The sequence below is a fragment of the Trichechus manatus genome, unplaced genomic scaffold, assembly GCF_000243295.1.
Source record: "Trichechus manatus latirostris isolate Lorelei unplaced genomic scaffold, TriManLat1.0 scaffold00087, whole genome shotgun sequence".
NCBI lineage: Eukaryota > Metazoa > Chordata > Mammalia > Sirenia > Trichechidae > Trichechus > Trichechus manatus.
In genome coordinates this window covers 4,820,731-4,839,481 of record NW_004444023.1, presented here as the reverse complement: position 1 = coordinate 4,839,481, position 18,751 = coordinate 4,820,731, and positions in this window count along the sequence as shown.

Below are 18,751 nucleotides of genomic sequence, written 5' to 3'. Positions count from 1 at the left end.
ACCAAAAACATAGATACACAAAGATACACTCCACACCTAAACACACATTGACACATACACTGCACAAATGTACACACATTTCACACAGTTACAAAGATTCATTACCCAACCATAGTCACACAGCACGTACAGTAATACACAAAGACACACATAACACACACAAAGATTCTGACATGCACTACACATACAAAGCTACAGACACACACATCACAAATACCCACATTTCCTAGGAGCTTACACAGACACACTACACAACCGTAGGCATCCATCTCATACAAAAGATACATAATCATATTTTTAATTAATTTATTTATTCTTATAAGCAGTTACTATGGGCCCGGTATCGTTCTCAGCACTTTACAAATATTACCTTTCCATCCTCACAACAGCCCTAGGTGGCAGGTACTAATATCGTGCCCATTGTACAGACGAGGAAATTGAGGTCCCTGCCCAAGGACACGCAGCCGAAAGTGGCAGCGCTGGGCCTGGAACCCGTCTGTCACGGACACAGACACAACAGACAAGGACACACACATCACGTGCCAAGCCGCCGCCTTCTCGGGGCCACATCCCACCCCACAGCACCCCGAGCTGCAGACACACCCAGAAGCACGGACTCCCACCCTTGGCGAGGACGTCGCCATGGTCCTTGGGCACCTGCGATGCGTCCCGCGCTGGGTGAGGCTGGGCCGAGCTGCGCACCCTAGACGCAGCCTCTGCAACGCACCGTGTGGGCGCCCCATACGCCCCCCTCCCCCCGCACGGCTCACTCCCGCCCCAGGCTTTGCACCCAACGCGCAGCCGTGGTCCTGGCGCGCACAGGGCTGGCGGTTTACAAGCCCCGCAGTCCACAGCCCTGCACATCGGGGGCGCGGGGCGGGGGGCAAAGGGTGACGGACGCCTCTCGGGGGTCTTATTGGAGAAACTGAGGCAAGTTGCTCGTAGGGGTTGCTGGAAGGAGAAGATGCCAGGACTTTGGCTTTGGGGTGGACTATTATGCAGGTGAAGTTAAGGGGGGAGGTGAGGAAAGACGCAACCAGCTACTCCCCTAGCTGAAGGGCAAATAACCTGGGCGGGGTGGGGGGTGGGAAACGCATGGGGCTTATGGGAGATGTAGTCCCACACTGGGATTTGTGGGCAATGTAGTTCGGGTTCGTCCAGGCGGCAAGAACGGGTTGAGCAGCGGGGGGTGGATTAGGCAGAGTTTAGCTGGGGGGGTTAGGCAGCGCTTAGATGATAGTGTAGCCTTGGTGGCGCAGTGGTTAAGAGCTTAGGTTGCTGGCGAAAAGGTTGTCACTTGGAATCCACAGCCGCTCCTTGGAAACCCTATGGGGCAGTTCTACTCTGTCTTACAGGGTCTCCATGGGTCGGAATCAACTCGGCGGGCAACGGGTTTGGTTTTTTGGTTTAGATGATAGTAGCAAGGGCCGAGACCTCGATGCCTGGATATTCTAGTGCTGATGTGGTTTAGGTGAAAGTTTACCTAAATTAGTTTCCCATTCAGTAGTTTATACACAAGTTGTTCCACGACATAGGTCGCACCTCCTGCAATGTGTTAGCACTCTCCCCATTACCACTTGGAGTTCCCCATTTCCATTTGTCCGGTTTTCCTGAACCTTCTTACCTTCTCATCTTTGCTTCTGGGCAGATGTCCTTTTGGTCTTATATAGATGGTTGCTCTAAGGAGCACTTTTCTCAAGTATGTTAGAACAGGCCTGTCTATTATTTGGCTGAAAGCTGATCTCAGGGAATGGCTTCAGTTTTAAGTTAGAAAGGTGTCCGAGGGCTATAGTCTTGTGGGTTCCTCCAGTCTCTTTCAGAACAGTAACTCTGATCTTTTTATGAATTTGAATTTTGTTCTACATTTTTTCCCCAGGACCTTCTATTATGATCCTGGTTAGCATGGTAGGTAGTGGTAGCTGGGCACCATCTAGTTCTTCTGGTCTCAGGCTGGTGGAAGCTGCGGTTCCTGTGGTCCAATTGTTTCCTTGAGTCTCTAGTTTTCTTCACTCTTCTTTGCTCCGGAAGGAAGGAGACCAATAGTTGTATCTTAGATGGCCACTCTCCAGCTTTTAAGACCCCAGACACTACTCATCAAAATAGGATGTAGAAGTTTTCTTTATGAACTATGTTATGCCAATTGACCTAGATGTCCCCCACGACTATGATCCTTAGCCTTCAAGCCAAGTGATTCAGTCCCTTGAGGTGTTTGGTTATGTCTTGGTTGTTTCCATGACCGTGCCCCCGGTGTGCTCTATTATATATATGAATATACATTCAGCACATACAAATATATATGTAGAAATATCTATAGCCAAACCTATATATGCACGTGGGTACACTCCCATATGCCCTCCCACACCTATTTAGCATACATATCCATTAATAAATTGTTGCTTGTTATTATTGTTGTTGCAGGATTGTGCATGTTATAGCATTTTCCTTTGTTGCATTTTATTCCCGTGTACCTCTCAGTGTCTTCCCTTGCCTTGGTTATGTTGTGCTGACTTCCCTCATCTTGTGTACTGCCTTTCCCTTCACCGAAGTTAACATGTGTCTTCTCTCTAGTGAGTGATTTTCCTTCCCTCCCCCTCCCATCCCTGTTGTTGTTGTTAGGTGCCATGGAGTCAGTTTCGACTCTTAGTGACCCCATGTACAACAGAACAAAACACTGCCCAAACCTGTGCCATCCTCACAATCAATATTATGCTTCAGCCCATCCTTGAAGCCACTGTGTCAGTCCGTCTCCTTGAGGGTTTTCCTCTTTTTCGCTGACCCTCTAATTCACCAAGCATGATGTCCTTCTTCAGGAGCTGGTCTCTTCTGATAACATGTCCAAATTATGTGAGACGAAGTCTCGCCATGCTTGCTTCCAAGGAGTATTCCGACTGTACTTCTTCCAAGACAGATTTGTTTGTTCTTCTGGCAGTCCACAATGTATTCAGTGTTCTTCCCCAACACCATAATTCAAAGGTGTCAGTTTTTCTTCGGTCTTCCTTATTCATTGTTCAGCTTTCACATGCATATGAGGTGAATGGAAATACCATGGCTTGAGTCAGGCGAACCTTAGTCCTCAAAGGGATATCTTTGCTTTTTAACACTTTAAAGAGGTCTCTTGCAGCAGATTTGCCCAATGTAATACATCGTTTGATTTCTTGACTGCTGCTTCCATGGGCATTGATTGTGGATCCAAGTAAAATGAAGTCCTTTACAACTTCAATATTTTCTCTGTTTATCATGATGTTGCTTACTGGTCTAGTTGTGAGGATTTTTGTTTTCTTTATATTGAAGTGCAGTCCATACTGAAGGCTGTGGTCTTCGATCTTCATCAGTAAGTGCTTCAAGTTCTCTTCACTTTGAGCAAGCAAAGTTGTGTCATCTGCATATTGCAGGTTGTTAATGAGTCTTCCTCCAATCCTAATGCCACATTCTTCTTCATATAGCCCAGCTTCTTGGATTATTTGTTCAGCATACAGATTGAGTAAGTATGGTGAAAGGATACAATCCTGATGCACACCTTTCCTGACTTTAAACCATGCAGTATCGGCTTGTTCTGTTTGAACAACTGCCTCTTGATCTATGTACAGTTTCCTCATGAGCACAATTAAGTGTTTTGGGATTCCCGTTCTTTGCAATGTTGTTCATAATTTGTTATGATCCACACAGTCGAATGCCTTTGCATAGTCAATAAAACATAGGTAAACATCTTTCTGGTATTCTCTGCGTTCAGCTATGATCCATCTAACATCAGCACTGATATCCCTTGTTCCACGTCCTCTTCTTAATCTGGCTTGAATTTCTGACAGTTGCTCATCGATGTTCTACTGCAGCTGCTTTTGAATGATGGTCAGCATAATTTTACTTGTGTGTGATATTAATGGTATTGTTTGATAATTTCTGCATTCTGTTGGATCACCTTTCTTTGGAATGGACACAAATATGGATCTTTTCTAGTCAGGTGGCCAGGCAGCTGTCCTCCAGATTTGTTGGCATAGATGAGTGAGCACCTCCAGTGCTGCATCCATTTGTTGAAACATCTCAATTTGTATTCCATCAATTCCTGGAGCCTTGTTTTTCAACAATGACTGAAGTGCAGTTTGGACTTCTTCCTTCAGTACCATTTGTTCTCGATCATATGGTACCTCCTGAAATGGTTGAATGTCGACCAATTCTTTTTGGTACAGTGACTCTGTGTATTCCTTCCATCTTCTTTTGATGCTTCCTGCATCATTCAATATTTTACCTGTCGAATCTTTCAGTATTGCAACTCAAGGCTTGAATTTTTTTCTTCATTTCTTTCAGCTTCAGAAATGCGGAGCGTATTCTACCCTTTTGATTTTCTAACTCCAGGTCTGTAAACATTTCATTGTAATACTTTACTTTGTATTCTTGAGTTGCCCTTTGAAATCTGTTCAGCTCTTTTACTTTGTTATTTCTCCCTTTTGTTTCAGCTAGTCTATGTTCAAGAGCAAGTTTCAGAGTCTCTTCTGACGTCCATTTTGGTCCTTTCTTTCTTTCCTGTCTTTTTAGTGACCTCTTGCTTTCTTCATGTATGATGTCCTTGATGTCATTCCACAATTCGTCTATCTTTGGTCATTAGTGTTCAATGCATCAAACCTATTCTTCAGATGGTTTCTAAATTCAGGTGGGATATACTCAAGGTCATATTTTGGCTCTTATGGACTTGCTCTAATTTTCTTCAGCTTCAACTTGAACTTGCATATGAGCAATTGGTGGTCTGTTCTGCAGTCGACCCCTGGCCTTGCTCTGACTGATGATATTGAGCTTTTCCATCGTCTGTTTCCACAGGTATAGTCGATTTGATTCCTGTGTATTCCATCTGGCAAGGTCCATGTGTATAGTCGCCGTTTATATTGTTCAAAAAAGGTATTTGCAACGAAGAAGTCGTTGGTCTTGCAAAATTCTATTATGCCATCTCCAGTGTTGTTTCTGTCACTGAGGCCGTATTTTCCAGCTACTGATCCTTCTTCTTTGTTTCCAACTTTGGAATTCCAGTCACCAGTAAATATCAATGTGGCTTGATTGCATGTTTGATCAATTTCAGACTGCAGAAGTTGGTAAAAATCTTCAGTTTCTTCATCTTTGGCCATAGCGGTTTGTGGGTAAATTTGAATAAGAGTCATATTAACTGGTCTTCCTTGTAGGCGTATGGACATTATCCTATCACTGACAGCATTGTACTTTGGGATAGATCTCGAAATGTTCTTTTTGACGATGAATACAATGCCATTCCTCTTCAATTCATCATTCCCAGCATAGTAGACTATATGATTGTCTGATTCAAAATGGCCAATCCCAGTGCATTTCAGCTCACAAGGGCCTAGGATATTGATCTTTATGCATTCCATTTCATTTTTGATGTCTTCCAATTTTCCTAGATTCATACTTCATACATTCCACGTTCCCATTATTAATGGATATTTGCAGCTGTTTCTCCTCATTTTCAGTCATGCCACCTCAGCAAATGAAGGTCCTGAAAGCTTAACTCCATCCACATCATGAAGGTCTACTCTACTTTGAGGAGGCAGCTCTTCCCTAGTTGTATTTTGAGTGCCTTCCAACCTGAGGGCCTCATTTTCAGGCACTATATCAGACAATGTTTCACTGCTATTCATAAGGTTTTCACTGGCCAATTTTTTTCAGAAATAGACTGCCAGTTCCTTCTTCCTAGTCTGTCTTAGTCTGGAAGCTCCACTGAAACCTGTCCACCAAGGGTGATCCTGCTGGTATTTGAAATACTGGTGGCAAAGCTTCCAGTATCACAGCAACATGCAAGCCACCACAGTACAACAAACTGACAGACTCGTGGTAGTTCAATCCCTGGTAACCATCAAAAAATGTGTTTTTCTGTGTGTGAGCCTTTTCTTGACTATTTGTAATAGTGGTCTCATACAGTATTTGTCCTTTTGTGATTGATTTATTTCAGTCAGCATAATGTCCTCCAGATTCATCCATGTTGTGAGCTGTTATGCAGATTCACCATTATTCTTTATTGTTTCATAGTCTTCCATTGTGTGTATATACCGCATGGTATGTTTTTCCATTTATCTAGGTCTCTTTTGGTTCCTTTCAGTAGTGTTTTGTAGTTTCTTTATATAAGTCTTTTATGTCTCTAGTTAGATTTATTCCTAAGTGTTTTATCTTTTTGAGGGCTTTTGTAAATTGTATTGGTTTTCTGATTTCCCTTTTGGAGTTCTCTTTGTTGGTGTAGAGGAATCCAACTGATTTTTGTATGTTGATCTTGTACTCTGCCACTTTATTAAAGTCTTCTATTAGTTCTAGTAGCTTTCTTGTGGAGTCCTTGGGATTTTCTATGTATATAATCATATAATTTGCGAATAGAGATAGTTTTACTTCTTCCTTACCGATTTGTATGCACTTTATTTCCCTTTCTTGCCTCATTGCTCCAGCTAGGACATCCAGTACAAAATTGAATACGAGTGGTGATAAAGGGCATCCTTGTCTGGTTCCCATTCTCAAGGGAAATGCTTTCAGTCTCTCTCCATTGGGAATAATGTTGGCTGTTGCTTTTCTGTATATACCCTTAATTATGTTGAGGAATTTCCCTTCTATTCCTATTCTGCTGAGAGTTTTTATCAAGACTGGGTGTTGGACTTTATCAAATGCCTTTTCTGTGTTGAATGAGACCATCATGTGATTCTTTTGTTTTATTTATGCGGTGGATTATGTTGATTCATTTTCTAGTGTTGAACCATCCTTGCATACTTGGTATGAATCCAGCTTGGTCATGATGTATAATTTTTTTGATATGCTGTTGAATTCATTTGGCTAGAATTTTATTGAGAACTTTTGCATCTATATTCATGAGGGATATTCATCTATAATTTTTTTTTTAGTGGTGTCTTTTGGTATCAGGGTTACGCAGCCTTCATGGAATGAATTTGGGAGTATTCATTCCTTTTCTTTGTTCTGTAATAGTTTGAACAGTATTGGTATCAATTCTCTGAATGTTTGGTAGAATTCTCCAGGGAAGCTGTCTGGGTCAGGACTTTTTTTGTTGTTGGGAGGTTTTTTTTTTTAATTACCTCTCCAATTTCTTCTTTTCTTATGGGTCTGTTCAGATTTTCTACCTCAGTTTGTGTTAGTTTGGATAGGTGGTGTGTTTCTAGAAATTTGTCCTTTTCTTCTAGGTTTTCAAATTTGTTGGAGTATAATTTTTCAGAATATTCTGTTATGATCCTTTTTATTAGAATTGGTTCTGTTGTAATGTCACTCATCTCATTTCTTATTTGGGTTATTTACGTCTTCTCCTTTTCTTTTGTCAATTTGGCCAGTGGTTTGTTGATTTGATTAATCTTTCCAGAGAACCAACTTCTAGTCTTGTTGATTCTTTTGATTGTTTTTCTGTTTTCTGATTCATTTATTTCTGCTCTAATATTTATTATTTCCTTCCTTCTGATGTCTGTTGGCTTCTTTTGCTGCTCTGTTTCTATTTGTTGAAGTTGTAGGGTTAAGGTATTGATTTTGGCCTTTTCTTCTTTTTACTGCTATAAATTGACCTCTGAGCACTGCTTTTGCTGTGTCCCAAAGGTTTTGGTATGTTGTGTTTTCATTCTCATTTGATTCTAGGAATTTTTTAATTTCATTTTTAATTTCTTCTATTATTCAGTGATTCTTAAGCGAGGTGTTATTTGGTTTCCATGTAGTTGATTTTTTTTCCTTGTTCTTCTTGTTATTGATTTCTAATTTTATAGCATTGTGGTCTGAGAAGGTGCTTTGTATCTTGAATTTTTGAATTTATTGAGTCTTGCTTTGTGGCCTAAAATGTGTCTATTCTAGAGAATGATTCATGTGCATTGGAGAAGAATGTGCACTGTGCTGCTGTTGAGTGGAGTGTTCTGTATGCATCTGTGAGGTCAAGTTGCATGATTGTGGTATTTAGATCTTCCGTATCTTTGTTGAGTTTCTTTCTAGTTGTTCTGTCCTTCATCAAAAGTGGTGTGTGTGTGTATATATATATATGTGCATGTGTGTGTGTGTGTGTGTATGTATATATATATATATGTGCACACATACACATATAATAACACAGGGAAGAAATACTGATAACAATTACCGTCCTCATTTCTGCAACTGGTCACGTGGTGGTAACTGGTATTCAGAACTACTTTCTTCCACCACCCATTCCGTATTCCCTTTGCCTTCAGCAAGCACCTCAGCTGGTTGTGGTTCTTTGCCTGGCAGGGTGACCCAAACCTTCATTCCCGAAGGATCTGAGCCATTAGTATGTCAGAATTGGGTTGCTGTAGTTTTCCACTGACTTTAACCACAGGGCATGGTAGTACTTACTAAGAGATGCCCCAAGCGGTCTCCCACATTCCAGACATACTCTTCTTTACCTCCATTATGTAATATCAATCCGATTTCTCCTTCGTAATCAGGATCAATCACATCAGCCAGTATGGTAACTTCCTTCTTTGCCTGTTGATCCAGAGGCATGAGGAGCCCAAAGTGGCCAGGTGGCATTCTTAACTTCTAGTTCAATGGAATCAGTGATGTGTCTCCAGGTGGGAGCACTCCTTCCTTTGGAACTAATACTTCTAGACCCACAGAGCATAGTTTCCTAGGCTGTAAATCTTTATGGAATCAGACTGCAACATTTTTCTCCTGCAGAGCGGCTGGTGGATTCAAACTGCCGATCCTTTGGTTAGCAGCTGAGTGCTTAACCACTGTGCCACCAGGGCTCCTGAGAATTACCATGTGACCCAGCAATTTCACTCTGAGGTAGTACCCAAAAGAAATGAAGACATACATACATGCAAAAACTTGTACACAAATTTTCATAGCAATATTATTCATAATAGTCCCAAAGTGGAAACAATCCAATGGATGAAAGAATAAACAAAATGTGATCTATCCATACAATGGAATATTACTCAGCCATGAAAAGGAATGAAGTACTGATACATGCTACAATATGGATGAACCTCAAAAACATAAGTGAAATGAAAGAAGCCAGACACAAAAGGACAAATATTGTATGATTCTACTTATATGAAATATTCAGAATAGGCAAATCCATAGAGACAGAAAGTAGATTGGTGTTTAACAGGGGCTGCGGGCCTAGGGAGATTGAGTGAGGACTGCTAAGGGTTTCCTTTTGGGATGATGAAAATGTTCTAATATTGATTGTGGTGATGGATGTGTAACTATGAATATACTAAAAACCAGTTAATTGTACATTTTAAATGGGTGAATAGTAAGGAAAGTGAATTATATCTCAATAAAACTGTTAAAAAACAACTAAATGGGCAGAGAGTCTTCTATCACGTACACAAAGCATTCTGCACATTACCTGGTTCATAGGAAGTCCTCAACAAATGTCAATTATTGATCTTATTATTACGGTGATCCTGCTGAAACCTGTGTCAGCTCATGCCCCTCCTCTGCTCAGAGCCCCTCGTGGCTCCCATGTCCCTCACAGTCAAAGGGAAGTCCTCACTGTGGCCCATAAGGCCCTGCATGACTGCCCCCTATTCCTTTTCTGCCCTCATTTCTCAACCTGTCTTCCCTCCCAGGTCCCTCCAACAGCTCAAGCTACTCCTGCCTCCTCACTGTTCTTTCTACATTCCAAGCACAATCCTACCTTGGGGACTTTGCACTTACTGTATCCTCCACCTGGAATGATCTTTCCCTGATATCCATATGGCTCTTCCTTGCCTCTTTCAGGTCACTGCTCAAATGTCACCTCCTCAGTGAAGCCTTCCTTGACCACCTTATTACTAAGTACCCTCCCCAATGCACATGGAATCCCCCTTTTTCCTCCATCACCATTTGACACCCTAAATCTTTCACTTCCTCTTAGTTACCATCTCTCTCCCCTACAGAGCTCCATGAGGGTGGAGATTTCTCTGTCTTGTTCCATGCTGTCTCCCCAGTGCCTACTGGAGGGCCTGGCACACCGTAGGTGCTCAATAAATATTTGCTGAATGAATGAAGAAATATGAGGGAATTTCCTAGTGACAGATTTGATGCCAGATTAAAGCCGCAGCCCCTCCCCATTAGGTGTGAATTGCTGGCAGATGGACTCAGTTGGTCCATTCCAGGGAGGATAACAAGCAGAGTGTTTTGGGGATGCAGAAGGGTACACCTCGCTGAGCCAGGGTCACTTATAGAGAAGTTTCCAGAAATGGTGACATTTGTGCCCCACTGTTAAAGGGAACAGGGGTGAAGCTAAGGCTGACGGTGGGAAAGGGAACAGGGAGGGCATTCCAGGCAAGGAGAACAGAGTGCACAAAGGCCTGAAGATGTGAAAGACCTTGGAACATTTCCCAGTTCAGTGGCTTGGGCCCAAAACCTCAGAGTCATCACTGACTCCTGTCTTTTTCTCATACCTCCACTTCCAAATCCTCCAGCTGTTCCTGTTGCCTCCACTTTCAAAATATCACCAGAATTTAACCACATCTCACTGCCTCTGCTTCCACCATGATTGCTTGCTTGGACTATTGCAGTAGCCTCCACGCTGGTCTCCCTGCTTTGCCCTCACACCCCATCTCCACAGTCTCTTCTTGCCACGATAGCCATGGGAACCTGTTAACACCTAAGTCAACTCACATCCCTCTGCTCCCAACCCTTTCATGGTTCCCATCTTATTTGGAGTAAAAGCCAAAGTTCTCCCCACAGCCTACATTTCCTAAATGACCTGGCGCTGAATACTTCTTTTCTCTCATCTCCTCCAGCCCTCAATCCTTTGCTTGTTCCCAGCCCACACTAGCCTCATCTATGTTCTTTGAACTCTACTAAGTGGGAAACCACCTCAGGGCCTTTGCACTGGCTGGTTTTCATTGGCGAATGCCCTTTTCCCACATCTCCACCTGGCTGACAAGCTTGCGTTAATCACACCTCTGCCCATGTTTCCTGCTTAGAGTGGCCTGCCAGGACCATGGGTTACAAAGCAGCAGCCCAACCCTTGCTTTTGCCAGTCCCTTAAAAAAAAAAATTGTCATTGAGTCAATTCCAACTTATGGCAACCCCGTGTGTTAGAGTAGAATTACCCCATAGGTTTTTTTTTTTTTCTTTTTGGTTGTAATCTTTATGGAAGCAGAATGCCAGGTCTTTCTTCTGTGGTGCTGCTGGATGGGTTTGAACCGTCAACCTTTGAGGTTGGTAGTTGAGTACAAACCATATGCACCACCCAGGGACCTTTCTCCAACCCCTTAGCCCCTTTTATTTTTCTTCATCGCATTTAGCGCTGCCTGACATCAAGCTACATATTTGTTACGTATTTGTTTGGAGCCTCCAGGGCAGGGATCTTTCCCTATCTTGCATCCTGCTGTCTCCCTGGCACCTGGCACACAGAAGGGGCTCGATAATTTTGTCTAGTGATGATCCACGTATTGGGAGAGATGTGATTGCTGGAAGGCTCTGTCTGTCGAGCCAAAGTGCACCAATCAGGACCTTTGACGGAGTGAACACAGCTTCCTTGTTTGTAAAATCAAAGAGCATCTTGGATGTGAAGGATTTGGGGAGGGATATTCCATGAGCCCAGATGCTGCCCTAGACATCATTCAGTAATTTATTCCCTCCCTCATTCATTCATTCAACAAACAGGCCTCCATCCAGGCTGGCCAGTTGGTGAAGACACAAAGAAGGAAGCAGCAAGGGTAGCAATATTAGTGACAATATTGTATTTATTATTTTATTATGATAAAATTCACACAATATAAAGTTAACCATTTAAAGTTTAAAATCAGTGGTGTTTAGTATTTACAGTGTTGTGCAACCATCATCTCTATCTAGTTCCAAAACATTTCCATCACCCCAAAGAGAAACCTCATACCCATTAAGCAGGTACTCTTCATTCCTCCCTCCCCCCAATCCCTAGGCAACCACTAATCTACTTTCTACCTCTCTGGATTTGCCTATTCTGGACATTTCATATCAACGGAATCACACAATATGTGACCTTTTGTGCCTGGCTTCTTTCACTTAGCACAATGTTTTCAGGTTCATCCATGTTGTAGCATGTATCAGTACTTCATTCTTTTTATTGGCTGAGTAATATTCCACTGTATGGATATAGCACATTTTGTTTATCTATTCATCAGTTGGAAGATATTTGGGCTGTTTCCACCTTTTGACTATTGTGAATTGGTCTGTTATGAGCATTCATGTTCAAGTATTTGTTTGAACATCTGTTTTCAATTCTTTTTGGTATATACTGTCTTAGTTATCTAGTAGTGCTAAAACAGAAACACCACAAGTGAGTGGCTTGAACAAACAGACATTTATTTTCTTACAGGTTAGGAGGTTAGAAATCCAAATTCAGGGTGCTAGCTCTAGGGGAAGGCTTTCTGTCTCCGCTGGCTCTGGAGGAAGGTCCCTGTCTCTTTGAGCTTTTGCTCCTGGTGATCTTCATGTGGCATCTCTCTTTCCCTATCTCTGCTTCCTTGTTTAATCTCTTTTATATCTCAAAAGAAATTGACTCAAGGTACACCCTACACTAATCCTGCCACACTGACATAACAAAAACAATCTATTCCCAAATGGGATTATAACCACAGGTATGGAGGTTAGGATTTACAACACATGTATTTAGGGAATATAATTCAATCTAGAACATCTACCTATATGTGGAATCGCTGGGTCATATGGTAATTCTGGGGCCCTGGTGGTACAGTGGTTAACAGCTTGACTGCTAACCAAAATGTCGGCAGTTCTAATCCACCAGCCACTCCTTGGAAACCCTATGGGGCAGTTCTACTCTGTTCTATAGAGTTGCTGACTCAGAATCAGCTCCACGGCAATGGGTTTGGTTTTTTTGAGGAACCATCAAACTGTTTTCCACAGTGGCTACACCATTTTAGAACCCTACATCCTTGCCAACACTTGTTATTTTCTGTTTTTTTAAATTATGCCTACCCTAGTGGGAGTGGAGTGTTATCACATTGTGGTTTTGATGTGCATTTTGCTAATGACTAATGATGTCAAGCATCTTTTTATTTTTATTTGAGATATAATTTACATGTAGGAATATGCACAGATCTTAAATTGGATGAGTTTCACAAATGTATACACCTGTGCAACCATCACCCCAATTAAAATACAGAAATTTGGGGGTGGAAAGGGGTGATGGTCGCACAACATGATAAACACAGTTAATGTCACTGAACTGTACATGTGAAAACTGTTGAAATGGCAAATGTCTTGTTACCTATATATTCACCACAATTAAAAAAAATACAAACTAAAAAAAAGTGATATAGCTCAGAAAAGGGGGCAAGAATGTTGCAAACCTCAAAGAATGTAATCAATGCCACTGAATTGTACATGTAGAAACTTGAGGTTTACATTTTTCTGTGTATATTCTCAACAACAGTGAAAATAAAATAAATTATATTTTAAAAAAGATACAGAAGATTTACGTTTTCCAGAAAATTTCCCTGTGCTCCTTCATACTCTGCCCCCTACCCTCAGGCAACCACCAATCGGTTTTTATTCACTACAGGTTAATATTTCCAGTTCTAGACCTTTGTATGAATGGAATCATACAGTATATATCATTAGAGTTTGGCTTCTTGGGCACAATACAATGATTTTGAGGAGCACCCCTGTTACTGAGTGTATCAATAGTTGGCTCCTTTTTATTGCTGAGTAGTGTTTCATTGTATGGAGGTTCCACAGCTTGTTTATTCATCTTCTGTTGATGCATATGTAAGTATTTTTCAATTTTTAGTGATCATAAAGAAAGCTGCTTTGAGTTTTCATGTGTCTTGGGTAAATACATAGGAGTGGGGTTTCTGGGTCAGAGGGTGGAGGTATGTTTAACTTTATAAGAAAAGTAGCAGCATTTTTTGAATGTTTACACCATGCTGAGCACTAAACAGGCATCGTATGTTGTCATAACAACCCTCAAAGGCAGATATTATAAGCCCATTTTACAGAAGAGGAAATGGAGGTTCAGGGTACCTACTTCATCAAAGGCCACAAAAACAGGAGGTGCTAGAACTGGAACTTGAACCCAGGCCTGAAGACAGTGCCCATGGTCTGTGCTTCTACATCCAGATCTGTTCACTGGATTTTATCTAGTGGGAGAGAGAGACGTGTATGAAAATCTGTTCATAAAATCTAAAGAAGCACTTCCACCACCTAGGTACTTCCAGTCCTTCTTATTTATTTCTTTTGATCAGCATTTAAAATAAAAACTGGGAGCCACTTCAATGTTCTTAGTAGGGAATAGGGTAATAAACTGGCTGCATCTATCCTGTGAAATTCTGTGCAGCTGTTAAAAAAAAAAAAAAAGAGGGAGAGCTCTGTGGAGTGAGAAAGAAAGAGCTCCAAGATATATTGTCGAGTGAAAAAGTAAATAGAGTGTGACCTATTTATGCAAGAAAAAATAAAAATAAAAAGAATGCAATAACAATCCAAAGCTGCTTTTTGAGGCACGCACATATACATGCCCAGAAAAAGGTGTACAAGGATAGAAAACAAGCTTATAGCAGCAAAATTGAGGGTAGGTATGAAATGGAAGGTCCGTATTGTTTGAAATTTTTAAAAAGAAGAAAGTATTCATATATGTGTGTCTCTATTTTTAGTTGTTAATTTAAATGCTCAGATCACGTGAAAGGTGCAAATAAAAGTTTGAAAGAACGTTCTGGAATTCAGAGATGGAAGTAAATGTTTCTGCTGGAGCAGGGTCATTGGGATTGAGGAAAGCAGAGATGGCATTTGAGCAGGGTTTTGAGGAACCAGGCATTTCCAGCTGGAAAAGAGGACAGAAAGGAGGGCCTACTAGGAAGAGGGCTTGACAGGTGCAAAGGCAGGGAGGTGAGGGAGGGCAGGGAGCAGTTGGGAGTGGCTGGAGTATTCGCAGATGTGAATGTGTGGGCAGTGAGGGAAATGGGACAGTGAGAGAGATTAAAGATTAAAGATTACGTAGCTACTGGTTACAGAGCCCAGAAATAACAGTAGCTTAAACAAGATGGATGTTTATTTCTTGCTCATATTAAAGAAGTCTAGAGGTTAGCCGTCTGGGAATGATACAGGAATTCTATAATATCATCAGGACCAGCTTCTTCTAACTTTCTGCTCCACCATCTTATGCATGTGGCTTCCATCACCAAAGTTATCTCATGGTCCAAAATGGTTGCTGGAGCTCCACTCTTCGTGTCTACATTCCAGGCAGGAAGAAGGAGATGGTGGTGATGGGAGGGAACAAAGCAAAAGGAAACATGCCAGCTGTCTGTGCCCTTCTTAAGGAGCTTTCCTAGAAGTTCTACCCTACAACTTCCACTTACATCTTATTGGCCACTAGCTTAAGGGAAGGCTGCAGAAAGCAATCTGAAAGGTGGGCACATTTCTGCCTCGAAAAAAATTGAAGTTCTGCAACTAAGGGAGAAGGAGAGAACTGATCTTGGGTAGCAACAAGAAGTCTCTGCATTTTAAATTCATAAAAGACCTTGAATGCTAGGCTCAGGTGCTTGGATTCTGTCCTCTGGGCATTGGGGAACTATGGAAGGGTTTAGAGCAGGGTAGAAATCCAGACCCCAGTTCAGCAGTCACTTATTTAGAGATGCATTCCCTGGCCCCACAATCTGCTTTGTTTCCTTTTTTAAAAAAAATAATATTTTATTTTGTTTTCTGTGAAGGTTAACACAGCAATTTAGATTACCATTCACAATTTCTACACAAGTTGTTCAGTGACATTGGTTACCTTCTTCAGAATGCATGAACATTTGAACATTCTCATTATTTCCATTCTGGTTGTTCTGTTTGCATTAATCTAGTTTCCCTGGCCCCTTATATTCTCATCTCTGTTTTAAAGTAATTGTTGACTGTTTGGTCTCATAAAGGCGATTTTTTTAAAGGAGCACAATACTTATGGATGATATTCATTGTTTTTTCAGCCAGTTATCTAGCTACAAGGTGATCTCAGGGCATAGTTTTGGTTCAAGGTTTGAAGAGCATCTCAGGGCAATAGTCTCGAGGAGTGTTTCAATCTCAACCAGTTCAGTAGGTCTGTTTTGTTTTTTTTGTTTTTAGGAATTTGAGGTTCTGTTCCACATTTTTCTCTGATTCTCTCAGGACCCATCTATGTGGTGCTGATCAGAACAGTTGTAGTGGTAGCTGGGCACCATCTAGTTCTTTTGGTCTCAGGGTAGATAAGACCATGGTTCATGTAGGCTATTTGTCCTATATATTAGTTTCTTCTTTGAGTCTTTCGTTTCCTTCTTTCTCTTTTGCTCCAGACGAGTAGAGACCTATAGTTGTATCTTAGATGGCTGTTCGCAAGCTTTTAAGACCCCTCACTTCCTTTTCATATGTTCTCATAGAACCTGGCTCCTTTCTTTCAGAACATCTTGTCTTGGTTTGTTATTGTAGCATATTGATTAGTGTGATTATAAGTATCTCCCTCAGTAGATATTAGGCGAGCAGGGGCTGTGTTCGTTTCACTTGTAATTGTATCCCTGGAAGCTAGCTCCATAAATACTTGTTGAACAAATGAATGACATCTTCTAGAGTTGTTTACAACATCATATTTCCTCCATCTTCCCAGAGGTTCTCACGCCTGAACCCACTCAACTCCGGTTCAGGGATTCTTAGTCTGGGGTCAAAAGGCTTGTGGATAGAATTCATGGGGTCCATGAACTTGGATAAGAGAAAGAAATCCCATCTCTATTTCCGTAAACCTCTGACTGAAATCTAGATTTTCTTTACATTTTTGCGGCCGATTGTGTTTTCCAAAGATGGCCTCGCACCCCTCACTGTCCAATCTAGAGGAATCTGACAAAAGAAACATGTTCTCCAGCCATGCACCAATCCATGTCCCTGTCGGAGGACAAAGGAGCCCACAAACACCAGTAAAAGCAGCATGATGCCAGTGAAGGACTGAAACCCTTCAGACCAGCAGTACCTCCTCGGGGTAGTCACTTTCCCTTTCTGAGCATTGATTTTCTCACCTGAAACATGGAGGTGGAGTGGGAATCATAGCACCTACTGCATTGAATAATTGTCAGAATCACTAAGATCATGCGAGAAAAGTACCTAGCACAGTGCCTGGCACGAAACTAGTGCTCAACAAGCTTTGGCTGTTCCCAGAAGACTGTTGGGAGGAGGTGAGCTCTGAGAGTCCCTAAGGAGCTTGGAGTTAGTGTCAGAGTTGGTAGCAAACATTCTCACTTGCTTTCCCCGAGCAGCATAAGACCCAGGGGCTGCCTGTCCTGGGCAGCCTGGAGGAATGGAAAAGCCTCTGCCATAAAATTGGAAGGCCTGGGTTCTAATCCTGACTCTACTATCAGCCCAGTGAGAGGTTTTGGACAAGCTCCTGCCCCTCCCAAAATTCCGCTTTGAGGGGTGAGAAAGCCACAGCTTTTCTTCTCCTTTTTCTTCACAGAGCAGGACCACCTAGTTCATTGTTCATTCTCAATCCCCAGCCCAGTTCCTGCCTCATTGATAGAACCTTCTAGAATACCTGTTGTCTGAGTGAATAAAATGTGATCATGATACCTGCCCCACCAAACAAACAAACAAACCAAAGATGGCCTCAACAATATCTCCCATTACACATGTTCTAGAACCTTGCCACTCCCCCATCAGGAGATGGGGTCCGTGTCTCCATCCTCTGAAGCTGGGTGACTACCTTGACCAGTCAGGTTCGATGGAAGTGATGCTATGTGACTTCCAAGGCTAGTTCATAAAAATGCCATGCACTCCAGATACATGCTACAATGTGGATGAACCTCGAGAACATTATGCTGAGTGAAATAAGTCAGTCACAAAAGAAAAAATATTGTATGATCCTACTTACATGAAATATCTACAATAGGCAAGTATATAGAGATCAAAGTTTTACCGGTGGTTGCAGCGGTAGATTTGAGTGGGGAGGAGGAAAGGAAGACACAATGCTTAGGGGACACTGAGCTTCTGTTAAGAATGATGGGAAAATTCAGGAATGGTTAATGGTGATGGTTGAACAACATGATGAACATATTTAATGTCACTGAACTGAACATATGAAGACTGTAGAAATGGCAAATGTTTTGTTACCTATATAGTTACCCAATTAAAAAAAAAAAAAAACACATGGGGGAAGAAAAGCCATGCACTTCTGCCTTGTTCTCTTAGGATACTCACTCATAGAATCCAGCCTCCATGTTGTGAGGAAGCTCAAGAGTCCGTGAAGAAGCCCACATAGTAAGGTACTGAGGCCCTCAACCTTCAGTTCCAGCTGGGCTTCTAGCCAACGCCAGCACCAACTTGCCAGCCATATGGTGGGCCATCTTGTAAATGGGTCCTCCAGCTCCCAGAGCAGCTGCCTCAGTTGTTGCCTCATGGGTTAGCGATGAGCTATCTCCACTGAGCCCCACCCAAATGCAAACCCAAAAGTAAATAAATGATTGTTATTGTTTTAAGCCACTATGTTTTGGGATGGTTTGTTCAATTACAAATGTAGGTAACGTTAGCAATACCAGTGACTTTGTTTATTCTGGAACCCATTCTAACAATGGAAATCACAGCTTTTTCCAAATCACATCACAGTTGTTACAGATTTAACACAGTTGTTACAGTTTACCTCCTCAACAGTTTGAAATTAGTTATTAGACCTGCTGCTAGATGTTATTTAGTGTGTTAACAGTGAAGCACATGTATGTTACATAAGAAGTATCATTTAAATATTTTGATAACTGAGTCTTAGTTGGTTTCTTTTCTAATGCTATGACTTTTCTTTTATGCACTTAAAAAATTATTGGAGAAGGCATTGTCAAAGCAC